Below are 5,000 nucleotides of genomic sequence, written 5' to 3'. Positions count from 1 at the left end.
CTCTCTCTCTCTCTCTCTCTCTCTCTCTCTCTCTCTCTCTCTCTTTCTCTCCTCTCTCTCTCTCTCTCTCTCTCTCTCACACACCAAAGCCCCCACCACTCCCTCCATTCCACACCGTTGGTTGTAGTTGTTAATATTGGGTGTTACAAGGAACGCAAGTTGCCATGTTTCTTTTCTTGTATATTTTGTGTACGTCTCTTTTACTATGCGTAAAAAAATATTCCAACTCAAAAACAACAACAACAACAAAAAAACATAACTTTTATTTAAAAAATACTACTACTTTTACTAACAATAACATAACAGAACAGAACAGCTCTGACAGTAATAAACACACACAACATAATTAAATGATTAAAATCAAATAATAAAGGAAATGATGTTAAGATCGACTGTGATGATGATGATGATGATGATGATGAAGATGATGATGATGATGATGATGATGATGATGATGATGATGATGATGATGATGATGATGATGATGATGAAGATGATGATGATGATGATGATGAAGATGATGATGATGATGATGGTGATGATGATAATTATGGTAATAATAAGGATGATAATGGTAATGGTAATAATAAAGGTGATAATGTTGATGACAATGACGATACTAGTGACGGCGATGATGATAATGATTATAATGACATGAAGCCATTTCTACAGAGCCACAACTATTTCAAGTTTCGTGTGCGTAGCAACGGCGTTGTCGGGCGTTATAACTTGAGGCCTCTTCTGCACCGCCAACCCAACTGTTAACGTTAACGAAAAGCCTTAACAGTTCGATGAGCTGTTAAGATATTGCTGCCAGTTCTGTCCAAGTGTGACGTCATTGTTATGGCTCCGCCCATCGTCTGCAATGCGCATGTGCAGAGCATATCCAACTAAGAAAAATGTTCATTAGGGATTATATTTTTAATGAATGCCTAATAGGCAGTCTGTCGTAAGTTAAGATTATACATACAAAGAATTCATATACTATTATATAGTTATTATTTATAAAGACATTGCGGAGAAAGAACACAAACATTCTAAAAAAACTCTTCGCTCGGTAAATACTGTGCTTGAATGAATTCCACTTGACTTCATATTCACACATAACTACCGGTGTTTTTACATTAAACGAAAGTAATGGTTATGAAAGAGCTTTATATATTTTCATGTGAAAAAAATAATCTAAATATTTAGATGACTGAACAGAATTTATTCAGAAAAAGCCATTATAGACGGATATTTTCTCGAATGATAGGAAACGGACATGGCTGACGAACGCTTTTTCCATGGTTAGAACTCGCTCTCGCCAGCCTCTGGAAAGTTATATTCACTGGACAAAACAACAGTATGGAAGCGCAAAATACGCGATTATCGTTGTATCACGACCAGTACAGATACAGATATATGTATACATGTTGTTTAGAATGAATGCCATTGATACAATTAATAAAAATAAGGTAAATTGATTAAGAGATTGGGCTATTTCTTTCCTGTTTAACATTGAAATAACCAAGTAAGATATCGAGATAATTAATGAAAAATAAAATTGGAAGTGTGCAACGTTGCGCGAAAGTTTTTCCAATGCAAAACCGTTAATAATCCAGATCGAAAATAAAAATTAACTATTATCTGCACTTAGACTGCACACACACACACACATATGAATATATATATATATATATACATATATATATATATATATATATATATGATATACATATTCATTTGTCAGTGTGATTTCAACTTTTTTGTAAGATTATTATTCGGACTAGATGACTCGTTTACGTTGTCCCCATGGTGGTCTGAGTGAAGTGAGAATGTGTAACAGTTTTCCAAATTACTTCTTACGACTGGCAGTGGTACCATTAGCCAATCAGCATCTAGTACGAGCAGTGACGTCATCACCGTCCCAGCCTAGCTATGAGCTCTGTTCTTTAACAAGTTTTCTGTGTTAAGATATCTGAGGGTATGTTGAAGGTGACGTCACCATTCGCGTACAAGGGATAGGCCTCACTCCCATTGCACCCACCACACTCGTAAGTAGGTTTTTTTTTTCATAAATTTGAAAGAACTTTGAAATATTTTGGATTTTTATGAATTCTACCTTTGGTTATTTCAGCCTCTTTTGTTATTGATATAATATTTCACAACCGACTTTTGAACTTTTGAATCTTGGCGTAATTTGGCGATCCAAAATATTCTCTGGGGGAAAAAAACCTGGAACCTGTGAAACTGTTAAGGAGATATTTTCGTTATTGTACTTGTGAATTACATATATATATACATATATACTTATCGGTATATGCTGTGTAAAAATATACTTTTTTTAAAATGTTCATCATTTACTTTGTTATACCCCAAGACGTATATTGCTACAAGGTAAACGAATCTAGGATAGCATCCTTTTTAGAAACCTCTTGAACCGAGAAACTTGTTTTTCATAGAACCTTTCAATTGGGGAAATGACCTACTACAATATATATATATATATATGTATATATACATAAGCACGCATTATAAAAGGCTGTCGCAGCCTTGGTACAATGGCTATCAGGGATAGTCATAGTTGTTTCAACGGCTTTGCTCTTTAGTAAGGAAGAGTACTACACAGTGAAGGGAACACACGAGACGATGTCTTAGGGTAAGCGCTGAGCGCGGGGTCGCGTGTCCGGCCAGCCAGCCCTGGGGGCCGGAAGCTGGTGTGGACCCTGGTCTAAATTTCACTTAGAGCCACTTGGCAAACAGCCACGTGATCTATTGGTCTAATGGCTTACAGACGTGCTATACACATATTTATCTGTGTATATACAGCCCATGTAGTTGGGAAGGATATGAATACATGGCGGCCCCGATCTCCGCCCCGGGACACAAACAATCCTTCAGGTATTCATAATAAGATGGAGCATAGGATACACTACACTAACCTGTGGGCAGAGGTCCAGGTGTGCCGGATGCCCGCGCCTTCCATCGACTCCCTCGGCAGCGTGCCGAGAGGTAGCCGGCAGACCCGTGCCATTCCGATTGTGAACCCCATACTACAAAAATCCTGCGCGTACTGATATGATAACTGATTGCAAAACCCCGTTGGTTACAGATAACGTAATATAAGGAACCTAAGTGTTCGGGATATGTGTATGTATAATGATGAATGCTACTTGATAACCAAAGATACGCTGATAAAAATATTCAAATTTCATGTACAATATTTGCCCCAAACACACCGTGTCTTCGGAGACTGCTTACCGCTCGGCCCGCTCCGTCGGCACATCGCGGTACGAGTCTTGTAGGTAAAAAATAATGATACAAGTAAATGATATAAGTGTCGAAGTCTGACACTATAATCAAGCCTCGTAGGTCACTACAACGTCACAAGGCGGAAGGCATATGCATATGTTATCTGCAGGTTGTGCGGGTAACACTTTGAGATCCATTAGCTCAGTGGTTCTTAACCTTTTTACTGACACACACCCTTTAGGAATTTGGCCTTCCCTCTACGTCCCCCCTGCATCTAGGAATATATATATTCATATATATATATGTATACATACATATATACATATACATATATGTATACATACATATATACATATACATATATGTATACATACATATATACATATACATATATGTATACATACATATATACATATACAAATATGTATACATACATATATACATATACATATATGTATACATACATATATGTTATATATATACAATATATATATATATAATATATATTATATATGTGCACATATTTATTTATATGTAAACATACTTATAAATCACACACACACACACACACACACACACACACACACACACACACACACACACACAGAGACACACACACACATATATATATATATATATATATATATATATGTATATATATATACACACACATAACCACACGTGTGCGTAAGCATATGTATGGCTATAATGCGTATGCACATTCACAGTAAGATGGAGCATAAGATACACTACACTAACCTGTGTATGTGTATAAGATATGTTTGACTATATGTGGGTGCGTATACACATATGTATGCGCATGTGACGCGCGCATGTCTATATATGCATGTGCATGTGTGTAGTTGTGTATAATATAGGAGTATGTATGCATATCATATACGTAGGAGCATATGTAAAGGTGTATACTTGCATGTGCATATGCACGGAAATGAACATAATCAGCGTACATACGCATAAATGAAATCAGTGTAAAAAATCTAATTATACATATATGCCCTTCTGATACTCATGTCTATGCTCACGGGAGTATACCCTAGTGAGCAGAACCGTGCGCTGCTGCTCATAATTCCACACTAGACATGGCCAATCCTGCTGGAGGGGTTTATCAGTGTCACCCCGGCTAAACTACCCCCCCTCCCACCAAAATACACCTAAGCCAATAAGTAGGGGGTAACTCGGCTGTCTACCTCTCAATCAAAAGCCATGACTGCACAAAGGGAGCAACGGCCCTCATTCTCCGGTGGCGAAGGAGCCCCTGGTTACGGCGGTGATCAGGATCGCTCCGGAGCAGAGGATGCTAAAAATCTCCGGTTAAAAATAGGCCGCCCCACGTTGATGACCCTTTGCACTTATAATACAAGGATAATGTGAACTGAATCCGACTTATTAGCATTACTCGAGGAACTCTCATAAAATGGGAAGTTCTAGGACTTTGTGAAGATGGAAGACCAGGCGAAGAACAAAGGATACTAAATGATGAACACGTGCTCTGTTGGAAAGGTAAACCCCAGGGTAGCAAGCAAGAAAATGGGGTAGGTTTCTTAGTTCTCAAACGTTTAGAAAAAAACTATCGTGGAATTCTATAGTATAAGCGAAAGAGTGGCTTTAGTAACAATAAAACTAAACAATAGGTTAACGATAAAGATTGTTCAAGTCTTTGCACCAACCTGCAGCCACAGTTATGAACAAATAGAGAGCTTCTATGAAGCCAGCGAGAGAGTAAAAACCCAATTATTGGAGATTTT

This window comes from Penaeus chinensis, chromosome 28, assembly GCF_019202785.1.
Source record: "Penaeus chinensis breed Huanghai No. 1 chromosome 28, ASM1920278v2, whole genome shotgun sequence".
Classification (NCBI taxonomy): Eukaryota; Metazoa; Arthropoda; class Malacostraca; order Decapoda; family Penaeidae; genus Penaeus; species Penaeus chinensis.
The sequence above is the reverse complement of the archived record's forward strand: the minus strand, read 5'-3'. Positions refer to the sequence as shown.